Source organism: Lissotriton helveticus, chromosome 2_1, assembly GCF_964261635.1.
Source record: "Lissotriton helveticus chromosome 2_1, aLisHel1.1, whole genome shotgun sequence".
Lineage (NCBI taxonomy): Eukaryota > Metazoa > Chordata > Amphibia > Caudata > Salamandridae > Lissotriton > Lissotriton helveticus.
The window spans coordinates 915,842,871-915,857,712 of record NC_136059.1 but is presented as its reverse complement, the minus strand read 5'-3'; positions in this window follow the sequence as shown (position 1 = coordinate 915,857,712).

Here is a 14,842-nt window from a genome sequence, read left to right as displayed (position 1 = left end):
GGGACCCCCCTTTTTTCTCAGCCCCCGCTTGACGAAACCCCCCCCCAAACTTTCAGGGGACGCTCCGAAACAAAATGTGCCATTTTCCTGAAAATTTCAGCCAATTCCGTCCATCAACGCCAAAGTTATTCAACATAGAATTTTCAGAAATCCCTATTCAAAAAAATCCTAACTATATATACCTACTGGCGACTGCCAGTAGGTAATATATATATATAAATATATATATGATTACACATATTTACTTTACATTATAATATGTTTGACTAATTATTTTAAATATATAACTTTAAATCTATATATATGAAAAAACGATATTCTTATCTGTTCCTGGTCGATATCATGTCTGCAATATTTTTCAGACAATATTTTGTCTCTTACCGTTATGAGCATAGGGACACGATATTACAGAAAAAGATAATTGGGTTTCTGGATATTTATGCCTGTGACAATCTGTCACACAATCCGATAAATTCTAAAAAGTAACTATGAGGAGGGACTGAAAGTAATCCTAACACAATGCTGCCGTCTAGTAAGTAGGTTGGCCTCAATAGCCTGCTGTGTTGCACTATTGTAAGCTGGAAGGAGTTTTGCCTCAAATCTGCATGTGAGAATGGTTTAAGACGTTTTAAAGCTATTGTTAGATTTGTTCTGAGCTTGTGTGTGAATGAATACAGCCTAATCTTCCTCAGCATCATAAATACAGAGGCAGCAGTGATGTGCACTAGTTCAATTGAGACTCCTGGTCATAGAACAGTTCAGATATGCCCTGTTCCTTGAAATGTCATTCCTGTTCCTTTTTAAAGCACTTTTGAAATTCATTTGTTATCTCCTGTTATTCGAAGATAATGGTTTTGTCTTTTGCTTTGCCATTTGGGTAGATTAATTCTCTAAAAATAAATTGTGACTTGGTGAATTTAATAATTTACATGAAATAAATAATACACATAATTAGGTATTTATTTTAACTTGGTTACATTTGTACTCAATTTGGCCTATTCAGTTTCTAATTTCCTTACTCCCTTGTGTTCATTTAGATCAGATTGCAAACATCTGCATAAAGATAATGAGACAGGACACATAATTATACCGATATTTCAGTTACTGCATTGTACAAAATAATAGGCTGTTGAGATCTGTAGGATCTAAATGTGTTCTTCTTGAACAGTAAGGTCATTTTCAGGGTCAAGGTTTCCCTCTAGGTTCTAAATCCCTTTCTCGTTAATGAGAACGAGTCGGTGAGGTTCAATGACAACAGACTGTTTTTGAAGATTTAATTAAAGCAAACCCAAACCTGACACAATTTGGGCAGCAACTCCATTCAACTGTAACAAACTCATGCGTGATTCATAAAAACACTTATAAATTATGACATGCAGAGAGGACGCCTACATAATGGCATAATTGTCACCCCTTTGGCTAATTCATGAACATTTCTGATTTGGGAGTGGGTAATATATGCATTAATTAAATGATCAATAGGGAGTACAATTATAGTTTGCAGTGTGTTTAGTTAAGTGAGCAGATCTTCCATAATAACAGCTTTCACTCTATACAGCGTGTTAGCCTGAAACGTTTAATAGCATGTCATCTGCAACATTTTTGTTGATTACCAAATCTAGCTGCTGATTACCCCAACCTCCATCGAAGGTATGCTAGAGATGCATTTCTAGTCATGTTTTCCAATGGATCTGACATTAGGTTTTTTTAAGGAACACGAGATGTGTGCTTGTTTAAGGTCATTTTACTTGGATTCTTGTTGGAGTTCGACATTAATGTGTTGTTATATCCAGGCCATGTTGTAAAAGCTGCATAGTAAGCGGAAGGTATCGACCTCCAGGCACGTTCTGAAGTTCTGAGTGAACGCCTGTTCTCGTTGAGAATACCGTTGTACCAAGGTTTTGAATCTTTCGTAGAGACTCTTTTTAGTTGTAGAGGTGCTACCTCGTTTATTATTGATGTCATGGTCGCGAGGTAGTGATCGGTGAGATCATGTACTTTGGCAGATCCTGCGGGGGGCAACAGTAAGTTGTGACATGAGGGAGGCAAAGTGTTAGGGTTGAGTTTTTCAGGTCTCTTTTCCACACCTTTGGTCTTGTGGATTGAGCTGAGATCAGTTTCACCGTTTCATTAATGGAGAAGTTGATGATGTGATGGTCTGACCAGTCGCAAGGTTGGAACGATTCTAGCTGAATGGAGTCTGTTTTAGGGATTATTAAGTCCAGGATCGAACCTTTGTCGTGTGTTGGGATGTTGCAGAATTGCGTTAGGTCTAGGTCATCTAGGAAATTCCTGAGACTGTTCACCGCTGTATCGTTTAGATCGTCCCAATGGAGATTGAAGTCTCCGAGGAAAATTTGGGTATTTTGTCGTCCAGTGTTTGAGTATACCAGGTCCATGAGGTGCTCGGTGAAGGTGGGGTTCTCGCCTGGTGGGTGATAGGTGATGTGCAGAGAGCAGACAGGATTGCCCTTGCTAGTGACGTCAAGGCACATGTATTCGCAAGACTGGAATGATGGGGAAATTTCTCTGTTTATTGAGATATTGTTACGATGAATGCAGGCAATGCCTCCCCCCGACTTGTCAGCTCTGTCTTAGTCTAGTCTGATGATGTTGTAACTGGGTGGTACTAAAATGTCAATGATTGGTGCGGAGGATTCCTTCAGCCAGGTTTCAGTTAGCATTATCAGGTCTGGTTCATGTGTGAGGATGAGATCAGCTATGTCCGCTGCATGTCTAATGGCAGATCTGCAGTTTAGGAGAATACATTTGAGTTTGGGCGTGCTGATAGTTGAGGAGGGTTCCTAAGTGATAGGGATTCTTCTAAGGTTGCTGTTTGTGACCCCTCTAGAGTTAGGTTTAATGGTCCTATGGGGATTGGGGGGAATAGTGGGGATCAACGATGATGCGGGTGTGGGTGTCTTCATGTGGGTGGGTTCATAAGTGCTCAACAGGGAGAGTAATTCACTCTCTGAAAGTGGAATGGTGCTTCTAATTGGTCGGGGTGAGTTATTGTAGGAGGGGACTGAGGACCAAATGGGGCAATGGAGAGTCGTATTGGTTGTGAGTTGGTTCCTGGGCCAGCCAGTTTTGGGGTGTCTTATAGCTCTAGTTCCCCATGGTTGTCTCGCAAAACGATCATTGAGTGTTTGGAGTTCTTCTTTGATTTGATTCAAAGAGAGCATGATATCATCAAGTTTAGATTTTTGTGCATGCTGGCGTGTGGTATGTAGCTGTGTTATGGGTGTGGCTATGGACGCATGCGTTTATATCTGGCCTGGTGTACGGTTGGTTGTATGTGTGAGTGTGGAAGAGAGGGGTGCTGCGGGTGGGAGTGTGTGTGTTGGGTGGGCTGTGGGGGTGCCTACAGAAGGTGAATGGGTCTGTGTTATGGGTGAAGATGTAGGCGCTGGGAGCTGGCCTGGAATGTGGTTTGGGACCACTGTGTGGGGGAAGGTAGGGGTGCTGTGGGTGTGAGTGGGTGTAATAGGTGGGCTGTAGGGGAGGATGGCTGGGATGAGGGTGTGGGTAAAGATGCGGATGACGGCGAGTGGGATGTGGGAGTGGACGGCTGGGATGTGGGTTTAGGAAGTAAGCCAGGGTCCAAGGTGATGATGGAGGGCCACGAGTTTTCTCTGTCCACTGAGTGGGGTTCATAATCTGGTCTAACAGCTGAAGTAAGGGTGGTGGACTAGCGTTAGGGGGTGGTTATTATGGGTGACGGTGTTTGGCCAGGTTGCGGAAGCGTGAATGTAAGTGAGGGAAGAGATGGTGTTAACCAAAGGGGGATCTTTTGTAGTGGTTAAGGGGTGTTCGGTGGTTACTGGAGGTGCGTAGGTAGCTTCAGTTGTGTTGGATTGGGGGTTTGGTGTGATGGAATGATGCATGTTAGTATAGGGGGAAGTCCGGCGAGTGTCAAATAGGTCACATGCAGGTGAAGGACGGTCTGGCACGTCGTTGTTGTCGGTAAGGAGAGGACGTGGGAAATTTTGAGTAATGGCGGAAGGGGTGGCCTGAGTGGTCGTTTGGGGTTTAGACACTTGCTCTTTGATTATTGGGAAGATGTTATCTAAGAGGCTTAGGTTACGATCTGTAGATTGCATACGGATGGTTCCATTGTTGTAGATGGTGATGGTTGCAGTCACTTGGAAAAGTTAGGAGGGGGCGATATAAATCACTAGGCCATGGGGGATTTTCCTGGTGGCGGAGAGTGTAAATAGGGTAAAAATGCTTTTCTCCATTGTGCTCTCCGTTTCGTATGGAAGATGATGTCATTGGTTGTGTTTCCGTTATGTATTGAGAAATAGGGATCAGCTATGGGTGTTTCAGGGTGAAGTTTTATGAGATTGTGCTTGAAGCGTTTGGCGTTTTTAGAGAGTTTGGCGGGGTAAGTGATGGTGTAGGTGTGCGTGCCCGTGAGCTCCATAATAAGCCCAAGGTAGTTGGTGAGGCGTTGTATGTGTGTTTCTGATAGCAGTCCATGTTAAACTGTGTGGGGTCGGGCTTGGGGTGGTGGGGGCATGTGTAAGGAAGTGGTGAGTGGGTATGAGGGAAGGTGTCAGCTGTGGTAGTGGCATAAAGATAATGAGACAGGACACATAATTATACCGATATTTCAGTTACTGCATTGTACAAAATAATAGGCTGTTGAGATCTGTAGGATCTAAATGTGTTCTTCTTGAACAGTAAGGTCATTTTCAGGGTCAAGGTTTCCCTCTAGGTTCTAAATCCCTTTCTCGTTAATGAGAACGAGTCGGTGAGGTTCAATGACAACAGACTGTTTTTGAAGATTTAATTAAAGCAAACCCAAACCTGACACAATTTGGGCAGCAACTCCATTCAACTGTAACAAACTCATGCGTGATTCATAAAAACACTTATAAATTATGACATGCAGAGAGGACGCCTACATAATGGCATAATTGTCACCCCTTTGGCTAATTCATGAACATTTCTGATTTGGGAGTGGGTAATATATGCATTAATTAAATGATCAATAGGGAGTACAATTATAGTTTGCAGTGTGTTTAGTTAAGTGAGCAGATCTTCCATAATAACAGCTTTCACTCTATACAGCGTGTTAGCCTGAAACGTTTAATAGCATGTCATCTGCAACATTTTTTTGATTACCAAATCTAGCTGCTGATTACCCCAACCTCCATCGAAGGTATGCTAGAGATGCATTTCTAGTCATGTTTTCCAATGGATCTGACATTAGGTTTTTTTAAGGAACACGAGATGTGTGCTTGTTTAAGGTCATTTTACTTGGATTCTTGTTGGAGTGCGACATTAATGTGTTGTTATATCCAGGCCATGTGTATCAATGTGGTCTTTTAATGTGATGAATTAGTAAGTCTTGGCTTGGATGTTTGAGTCTGCCATCGTATTAGTTATTTTGTGCACTTGCTCAGGACTCATTATTGCAAATACTGAAAATACTGTTTGTATGCTTGGAGGTTTGATCGCTATGTCACATGCGATATCTGGGTTCTCTAAGATCTCAGGTAAGGGCTTTTGGGTCTTATTCTCAATCACATCTCCAGATAGTAACATTATTGGTTAGAGATGGCAGGGGTATTTTAACACCTCTTATCTCGAGACATTGGTTGAAGCGGACTGCTACAGGAATTAGGGGGCACTACATGCCCTAATGGCTAAAGAAAAATATGGAAACGGCTGGTAAAAGTTGAAGCCTGAAGATAGGCGGACTTTTTTGAGCAGGACATTCACATGCTTTCGTTACAAGAAGAGTAAGAAAAAGAATGGAATTCTGTGTTTGACACTGACTGTGCTGTAGATGTGCCTATCAACAAGCAGTGGTTCTACATAAGAAATTTGTGAGGTCTGTGTAGTACATAAGGGGTACTTAGCGTCCGCTGTATGCTTGGAGACAAGAGGTTCCATAATACTATTAATTTATTTATTTATTCATGTATTTTGAAAGTTTTATAGAGCGCGAACAAGATCCTGACGGATATCAGAGCGCTATACAACCATTAAAAGTTACTTATACATGAAATATAAACATAACCACACATATGTACACAACATATTGTAAAAGCTGCATAGTAAGATGTATCATCCAAATGTCTTGTGGTTAAGTGCGCGAGTGCATCTCATCACAGGTTTTCAGAAGACCATATTCATGTGAATTTGGCCATGAGGATGGATTTTGCTTCCTTTTTAAAAGAGGTAGTGGATGGGTTAAGTCTGGTTTCTGGGGGTAAGGCATTCCATATTCTGGGCGCCATCCCAGAGAAGCATCTGTTATAAGTTTTTTCTTATGGAATTTTTGTGGTTTCAGTAGTAATTTTTCACCATTTCTTGAGGATCTGGATCCACCTGAGATCGTCAATTTCTGTGCCAGGTAGCTTGGTGTCTTGTGATGCATGGCTCTGTGCGTCATGCATGCAATTTTAGTTGAAGTCTAGCCTCCAGGGGTAGCCAGTTCAGGGATTGTAGGTCCGAGGAGATGTGGGAGCTGCGTTTAGACCCAGTTATGAGTCTTGCTGCGGCGTTGATCGATGCCCTTAGTGGTCCAGTTGATGCTTTGGGTAGGCCATAAAGAGTGACACATCCGTATTCCACTCAAGGAATAACCAGAGCCTGTACTGCTTGCTTGAAGTCATTGTGTAGCAGGAAGGGTTTCAGTTTCCTCAGTGTGTTTATTTGGAAGTTTGCTCCCTTTGTGGCACTGCTGATATGTTTTTGCATGTTGAGATTACTGGCTAAGGTTATACCTAATGACTTAGCTGAATCCACGATGGTGGGTTGAACGTTGAATGCCGTAATATGTTTGATCCATTCTTGCATTTTGGGGATTTGGGACGGAGGAGCTATTAGTAAGAATTCAGTCTTTAGGTCATTCAATTTAAGATGATTTTCTGCCAGCCAGGTTTGGGTATTCCTAAGCGCTGTATCAAGTCGTTTGATATCCTCCAGGGTGTGGATCTTGAGGTATAGTTGTGTGTCGTCTGCATACATGTGATATTGCACGTTAGAGGTTTGTAGAATTTCGGTGAGAGGTTCCAAGAAGAGATTAAACAATTTTGGGGATAGTGCGGATCCTTGCGGGACTCCCAAAGATACTGGGACGGGCTTGGACAGGGTGTTGTTGACTTTGAATTGTTGTGTCCGATTTTGGAGAAATGAAGTGAACCAGCTTAGCACTGTCCCAGATATGCCCATTCTGTGTTTCAGGAGGTCTAGCAGGTTCTCATAATTGACCGTATCAAAGGCCGAGGAGAGGTCAAGTAGGATGAGTAAACGTGATCTGTTTTGATCAAGTATTTGCAGCGCATCGTCAATAATGTGTGTCATGGCTGATTCCGTACTATGGCCTGCCCGGAAACCTGATTGGTGTTTGTTGAGAAGGTTAAAGTGATCAATATGATTCGTTAGCTGAAGATGCACACATTTTTCCAGCAACTTGGCTAAGGTAGGGATATTGGAGATGGGGCGGTAGTTGTTTAGGTCCACGGGGTCTGCCGTGGGTTTCTTTAGAATGGGTGAAACCTGGCCTACTTTGAGGGAATCTGGGATGCACCCCTGTTGAAGTGAACTGTTAATGATCTTGGACCAAAGCGGTAGCAGCAGTGGAGTAAGGTCTTTGACTGCGTTTGCCGGAAGCGGGTCAGAGAAGTGGTTAGCGGGGTTCAATGCACAGAGTATATTGCCTATGGCATCTTCAGAATAGGAGGTAAATGATGACCAGTCTGCATTATTTTTTGGGTTGGACTTTGATGGGCTTTGGCATGATGCGGTTTGGGCGACGGAGGGGTTTGTGCATTCGTTCTCGTGTATAAGGTTAGATCCTTAAGGAGGTCGTTCCTGATGGTATCAGTCTTCACAGTGAAGAAGGTGGAGAATTCTTCACAATTTGGCTGTGGGCATTCTATACTTCGTGGACGATGAGTTGCCTCCTTGGATTGGGTTTTGATCAGTTCAAAGAGTTTTTTGGGACGATATCTTGCCTAGTCACGTTGTAGGCTGAAAAAATCGGCTTTGGTCCGCTTGATCTTTCGGTAATATGCGTTTCTCTTTGTTCTGAGAATCTTGAGGTGGTTGGCGGAAGGTATCGACCTCCAGGCACGTTCTGAAGTTCTGAGTGAACGCCTGTTCTCATTGAGAATACCGTTGTACCAAGGTTTTGAATCTTTCGTAGAGACTCTTTTTAGTTGTAGAGGTGCTACCTCGTTTATTATTGATGTCATGGTCGCGAGGTAGTGATCGGTGAGATCATGTACTTTGGCAGATCCTGCGGGGGGCAACAGTAAGTTGTGACATGAGGGAGGCAAAGTGTTAGGGTTGAGTTTTTCAGGTCTCTTTTCCACACCTTTGGTCTTGTGGATTGAGCTGAGATCAGTTTCACCGTTTCATTAATGGAGAAGTTGATGATGTGATGGTCTGACCAGTCGCAAGGTTGGAACGATTCTAGCTGAATGGAGTCTGTTTTAGGGATTATTAAGTCCAGGATCGAACCTTTGTCGTGTGTTGGGATGTTGCAGAATTGCGTTAGGTCTAGGTCATCTAGGAAATTCCTGAGACTGTTCACCGCTGTATCGTTTAGATCGTCCCAATGGAGATTGAAGTCTCCGAGGAAAATTTGGGTATTTTGTCGTCCAGTGTTTGAGTATACCATGTCCATGAGGTGCTCGGTGAAGGTGGGGTTCTCGCCTGGTGGGTGATAGGTGATGTGCAGAGAGCAGACAGGATTGCCCTTGCTAGTGACGTCAAGGCACATGTATTCGCAAGACTGGAATGATGGGGAAATTTCTCTGTTTATTGAGATATTGTTACGATGAATGCAGGCAATGCCTCCCCCCGACTTGTCAGCTCTGTCTTAGTCTAGTCTGATGATGTTGTAACTGGGTGGTACTAAAATGTCAATGATTGGTGCGGAGGATTCCTTCAGCCAGGTTTCAGTTAGCATTATCAGGTCTGGTTCATGTGTGAGGATGAGATCAGCTATGTCCGCTGCATGTCTAATGGCAGATCTGCAGTTTAGGAGAATACATTTGAGTTTGGGCGTGCTGATAGTTGAGGAGGGTTCCTAAGTGATAGGGATTCTTCTAAGGTTGCTGTTTGTGACCCCTCTAGAGTTAGGTTTAATGGTCCTATGGGGATTGGGGGGAATAGTGGGGATCAACGATGATGCGGGTGTGGGTGTCTTCATGTGGGTGGGTTCATAAGTGCTCAACAGGGAGAGTAATTCACTCTCTGAAAGTGGAATGGTGCTTCTAATTGGTCGGGGTGAGTTATTGTAGGAGGGGACTGAGGACCAAATGGGGCAATGGAGAGTCGTATTGGTTGTGAGTTGGTTCCTGGGCCAGCCAGTTTTGGGGTGTCTTATAGCTCTAGTTCCCCATGGTTGTCTCGCAAAACGATCATTGAGTGTTTGGAGTTCTTCTTTGATTTGATTCAAAGAGAGCATGATATCATCAAGTTTAGATTTTTGTGCATGCTGGCGTGTGGTATGTAGCTGTGTTATGGGTGTGGCTATGGACGCATGCGTTTATATCTGGCCTGGTGTACGGTTGGTTGTATGTGTGAGTGTGGAAGAGAGGGGTGCTGCGGGTGGGAGTGTGTGTGTTGGGTGGGCTGTGGGGGTGCCTACAGAAGGTGAATGGGTCTGTGTTATGGGTGAAGATGTAGGCGCTGGGAGCTGGCCTGGAATGTGGTTTGGGACCACTGTGTGGGGGAAGGTAGGGGTGCTGTGGGTGTGAGTGGGTGTAATAGGTGGGCTGTAGGGGAGGATGGCTGGGATGAGGGTGTGGGTAAAGATGCGGATGACGGCGAGTGGGATGTGGGAGTGGACGGCTGGGATGTGGGTTTAGGAAGTAAGCCAGGGTCCAAGGTGATGATGGAGGGCCACGAGTTTTCTCTGTCCACTGAGTGGGGTTCATAATCTGGTCTAACAGCTGAAGTAAGGGTGGTGGACTAGCGTTAGGGGGTGGTTATTATGGGTGACGGTGTTTGGCCAGGTTGCGGAAGCGTGAATGTAAGTGAGGGAAGAGATGGTGTTAACCAAAGGGGGATCTTTTGTAGTGGTTAAGGGGTGTTCGGTGGTTACTGGGGGTGCGTAGGTAGCTTCAGTTGTGTTGGATTGGGGGTTTGGTGTGATGGAATGATGCATGTTAGTGTAGGGGGAAGTCCGGCGAGTGTCAAATAGGTCACATGCAGGTGAAGGACGGTCTGGCACGTCGTTGTTGTCGGTAAGGAGAGGACGTGGGAAATTTTGAGTAATGGCGGAAGGGGTGGCCTGAGTGGTCGTTTGGGGTTTAGACACTTGCTCTTTGATTATTGGGAAGATGTTATCTAAGAGGCTTAGGTTACGATCTGTAGATTGCATACGGATGGTTCCATTGTTGTAGATGGTGATGGTTGCAGTCACTTGGAAAAGTTAGGAGGGGGCGATATAAATCACTAGGCCATGGGGGATTTTCCTGGTGGCGGAGAGTGTAAATAGGGTAAAAATGCTTTTCTCCATTGTGCTCTCCGTTTCGTATGGAAGATGATGTCATTGGTTGTGTGTCCGTTATGTATTGAGAAATAGGGATCAGCTATGGGTGTTTCAGGGTGAAGTTTTATGAGATTGTGCTTGAAGCGTTTGGCGTTTTTAGAGTTTGGCGGGGTAAGTGATGGTGTAGGTGTGCGTGCCCGTGAGCTCCATAATAAGCCCAAGGTAGTTGGTGAGGCGTTGTATGTGTGTTTCTGATAGCAGTCCATGTTAAACTGTGTGGGGTCGGGCTTGGGGTGGTGGGGGCATGTGTAAGGAAGTGGTGAGTGGGTATGAGGGAAGGTGTCAGCTGTGGTAGTGGCTAGATACTAAATTGGGTGTAGGTGAGGTATCAGGCGGTGAAGGGATATGAGGGGGGTGTCAGCTGTGGTAGTGGCTTAACGAGTAATGGGATATGAGGTGTGTTGGTGTGTTGGTGAAAAGAGAGTTAGCCGGCCTACAGGACGAAAGAAAGTGAGTGAAAAGGATCAGCAGGGCGAGAGATAGTGAATAAAGATGATGAAAACCAATCCAATTGTGAATGCAACATTTGTGCTATATTAATAGTGAAAGTCTTATGCTGCCTTTTTGACCTCAAGAGGTGTAGTGTACACATTTTGTAAAGAGTTTCAATTTTAGACTCTTCTAAAAAGAATCGTAATGCGTTCCTCAAAATTGTAAAATTGTATGTATAAGCTTAGGGTTTTTTCGTTTGCCCCAAAGGAGTGAGCATATTCAAGAACATTGAGGACAAATATTGTGCAGGCGAATTTTAGGCCACAACCGGATCTTTGTGTGCTACCTCGTTGCCTGTTAAAATTATATAGATATGTATGAGCATATTAATTAAACTAATGTAATAAATATTAAAAATAAATATAATTTTTTGGGCAAAACAATATAAGCATTTTACAAAACAAATGTAAAAGAAAATGCATATATCATTAAACAACAATAGTACAAATAATATATTTGCTCTCTAGCCAACATAAGGGAAACTGTTGAAGCTTGAAGGGGTTGTATTTACTATTCCTACTCCAATTTACACAACAGAAGGGAAGGTGTTGGACTTCAAAAGGGTTAGATCTACTCTTACCACTCCAGTCTAAGCAACAGTAGGGAAAGCGTTCGACTTTGGAGCGGTTACATTTAATATTCTCACTACAGTCTAAACAACAGTAGGGAAAGATTTCGACTTCTGAGGGGTTAGATATAATATTCCCACTCCAATGTATTTAACAGTTGAGAAAGTTTTATACTTTGGATAGGTTAGATTTACTATTCCTTCCCAGTCCAATCAAGCCAAAACTAGGGAACGTGTTGTACTTGGGAGGGGCTATATTTCCGATTCAAACTCAACTCTAAGCAACAATTGGGAAAGGGCTTGATTTCGGAGGGGTTAGACTTACTGTGCCCACTCCAGTTTAAACAAAATAAGGAAAAGTGTTGGACATCGGAAGTGGTAGATTTACTATTCCTACCCCAGTTTCAGCAACAGTAGGGAAAGTGTTGGAGATTGAAGGGGTTAGATTCACTACTCCCACTTCAGTCAATGCAAAAGTAGGGAAAGTGGTTGACTTCGGAGAGGTTAAATTTACTGTTCCCAATCCAGCCCAAGCAACAGTAGAGAAAGTGCTGAACTTTCTAGCGGGTACAAAACATGGACAATACCGAAACACTATATATATGTATATATATATATATATATATATATATATATATATATATATATATATATATGTGCGCTCGCGTGTAAGAACACGGTCACACTCGCGGGGAGAAACTTGAACTCGCCTTTCTTGCCACAGCGTGCTTGAATAGCTGAGGAGCTCAAGAGAAAGTGATTCAATCCCATTTCGCCGTGGAATTCCTGACGCGTTTCGAAGGCTCCCGCCTTCTCTTCAGAGGATTTGGCGAACTGATGATGGGAATGCAGGTACCAGCCCTGATACTAATCATGGCACGCCCCTGATGGGCAGTCCAAATGTCCCAGTGCCTGCTGGGACTGGTAGTCCTGTTTAGTCTTGGCGCCCCATGTGTGGATCGAGGCGGACGAGTGGTCTCCCCTCGCCAACCAAGCGACCTCGCGATATCGGAGTAGCAGACGGATATATGCCCGTCAAACTAGCAAGCTGGATGCTTGCCCTAGTCGGCTCCTACCTTGAGGCTGCTTGGCGGTGCTCAGCGTATATGCAGGGGCTCTGCTCGCTCGTTACCATCATGGCGCTGCTGCACTCTTCTGGCGGGTGCGGTAAAGGGATGGTGATGGTTCCATCCACATATGTGCGCTCGCGTGTAAGAACACGGTCACACTCGCGGGGAGAAACTTGAACTCGCCTTTCTTGCCACAGCGTGCTTGAATAGCTGAGGAGCTCAAGAGAAAGTGATTCAATCCCATTTTGCCGTGGAATTCCTGACGCGTTTCGAAGGCTCCCGCCTTCTCTTCAGAGGATTTGGCGAACTGATGATGGGAATGCAGGTACCAGCCCTGATACTAATCATGGCACGCCCCTGATGGGCAGTCCAAATGTCCCAGTGCCTGCTGGGACTGGTAGTCCTGTTTAGTCTTGGCGCCCCATGTGTGGATCGAGGCGGACGAGTGGTCTCCCCTCGCCAACCAAGCGACCTCGCGATATCGGAGTAGCAGACGGATATATGCCCGTCAAACTAGCAAGCTGGATGCTTGCCCTAGTCGGCTCCTACCTTGAGGCTGCTTGGCGTTCGCCATCAGCGGGGCACTTTATGGTCGGGTGCAGAAACGCGGTGGCGCACCACGATAAATACCAGGCTCAGATTTCCCTTATCTTCAGTAAGGAAAAGAATAGCATTCACGAGGATTCTTTGGCTCAGCAGCAGTTTTATTTTCGACAAACGCGTTTCAGATTTACATCCTTCGTCAGTGTCGCAGTTTCTAAACTTTTTACTAGCGGCCATTTTTTATTAAAACAAACCATGTCACGTGGTAATATGGTAAAAAACGGACTATGTGTGCCCTCGACATAAACGGGCGCCATCTTAAAACAGTAAATACTGAGTATAATTTCAAAACAACGGTTACATATGCCGATAAATTGACTACTAATAAACATGTCTTACGATGTTTTTCAAAACAATTATTTAAATGCAATGCAATTCACATTGTAACAATTCCGCCGTGGATCGTCAATGCAGCCTTATATTTCCAAAGGCTGCCTGTCCTTAATTACCAATTATTATTACGCCGTGTATCGGCTCAAAAGACATGGTAACATTTATACAGATATTGGTTAAAAAGATCACATTTCATCATTTACAGTTACTGATTACACTTATTTGTTGAGATGAACTGCCAGCTCCTCCCCACCATTCAATCCATTAGGTATCGTCGTCCCCAAATCAATAATGTAACGGGATTCGAGTCTTCTTAATTTCAACACTCGATCCCCACCCCTGATGTGAGTAGGTAGGTAATCTAAACAATAATATTGCAGCAGATCCCTGTTGCTATTATGTTTCACTGCAAAATGTCGTGCTACAGGATAACTAAAATCTTTGTTTTTGATAGCACGCATATGCTGTAGTACCCTAAGTTTCACCATATTAATGGTGCTCCCCACGTATTTTAATCCGCAGGGGCACACAAGGCAGTATATGGCAAAAGTGGTCTGGCAAGTCATGAACTTGTTAATTTGTTTCTTGTGTTTCATACCATCTACCTTGTATGATAGAACTCTTTTGCTCGATATACATGCCTTGCATTTTCCACAAGGGAAAAACCCTTTCATCTCTTTTAGGGTACCTTGAGTTGGGGGGTGAGTTTATTAAGGTGGCTGGATACCAGACTATCCCTTAGGGAGCGGGCTTTCTTAAAGTCACCAGTGGGTTAGCAGGAATGTCAGTTGCTATAACGGCATCAGTTTTTAGGATATGCCAATTTTTTCTTAGGATGTTTCTTATTTTGCTGGACTCCTTAGAATAGGTAGTAATCATTATAAATTTTCCTGCATCTTTTTTAGATTTATCCTTTTTAGTCAACAGATTTTTCCGACTGAGGTTCTTGCCTTTTATTAGAGTGTTTTCTAAGAGTATAGTGTTGTATCCCCTGGCCTGAAAACGTTCTACACTTCCTTTTATTGCCTCATCAAAATCCTTTTCATCAGAGCAATTCCTTTTTATCCTCAGAAATTCCCCATAGGGGATGCTGTCTTTAAGTTTCTGAGGATGTCCACTGTCTGCGTGTAGGATGCTGTTTCCAGCAGTGGGTTTTCTGTATAGGGAAGTAACGATTTTCTCGTCCTTAATGGCCAGTCTCAAATCGAGGTAGTTAACTGTATTTACACTAACCTCCCCCGAAAAGTTAAGGTT